The following is a 1,279-nucleotide window of genomic DNA, read 5'->3' on the forward strand; positions in this document are numbered from 1 at the left end:
CCACAGCCCCGTGAACCCGTGGTCGGGCTGCAGAGAGTCCCTGTCCACAGCCCCGTGAACCCGTGGTCGGGCTGCAGAGTCCCTGTCCACAGCCCCGTGAGCCCTGAGTGGAGTCACACATGAAAGGTGTGTCCAGGCTACAGAGAGTCCCTGTCTACAGCCCCATGAACCCTGAGCAGTGGAGTCACACGTGAAAGGCGTGTCCGGGCTGCAGAGCTGCCTGCGGTCTGTCTGAGCATCCTGTGCGGGTCCAGCCCTAGTTTCTGCCATTGTAGACACCACTGTTCTGGGGTCAGTCTTGGGAGGCACAGGCATTGGTGTGTCTGGCCTCATTCCGTGTCAGTCCTGTGTTCCTGGCATAGCGTGTGTTTCCCAGGCAGGCCGTGCAGAGGCCAGTGGGGAGCACGGGGCCAGGCTGGGGTGAGGGTTGCTCCCCAGTTTTCTGTGTAACCGGTGAGCCTGAGAAAGGAGTGTGCCCTGCCTGCCCGTTACCGTGGAGGTTCCATGTCCATAACACATTTTCTAACTGGGTGTGTTTACTGGGTGCCCGTTTATATTAATCTCTGTGAAATATCCTAAGCACAGCCCCCAGTCACAAGGCAGCGCCAAAGCACACCTGACTGCTCCCTGCACACGAGGGCGCTGCGTCCGCCAGCTGGGGGTGGTCCTCCGGCTCCGCTGTCATGCCCACAGGGACGTTGGTGCTCCTGTGCACCCAGCAGCACCTCCTGCAGGATGCCCTGCTCCAGGACCAAGTGAAGAAGCCACACCTTCTAGAGGCCGGGCGCAGATGGGAACACAGGCATTTGTGACTGAAAAAGCCCTGGGGGCCATGTCCAGCGTGCAGTGGCTGGGCCCTGACAACATGCGGCCACGGGGCTGACCTTCGCTGGCCATTGACAGTGGCGAGCAGGGTGGCCGGTGCTCTGTGTGGCCTGGGTAAGGGTTCTCAAGTCTCTCCTGGGCCTGGTGGAAGGGGATGCGAAGGCGTTGCCTCTGGACAGCATGAGGAAGCCACAGCAACTGACTCACAGGAAGAGTTTGTGAACACGGCTCAGACATTGGGCAGAGCCGGGGCTGTGCAGGAAGCAGGCCCGTGGGCATCGGCAGAGCTGCAACCACCATTCTGGCCCTGGATGCTGCCACATGCACCGTTCCTGCAGCTGCCTGCCTGCAGGCTCTGCACCCCACCCCAATTCTGGGAGGGTGCCCTGGCTGCACGGAGGCTGGGAAAGGCAGCATCTGGAGTCCCAAGCTTAGTGGGGTGGTGTGCCATGCC

Source organism: Cebus imitator, unplaced genomic scaffold (genome assembly GCF_001604975.1).
Source record: "Cebus imitator isolate Cc_AM_T3 unplaced genomic scaffold, Cebus_imitator-1.0 Scaffold567, whole genome shotgun sequence".
Classification (NCBI taxonomy): Eukaryota; Metazoa; Chordata; class Mammalia; order Primates; family Cebidae; genus Cebus; species Cebus imitator.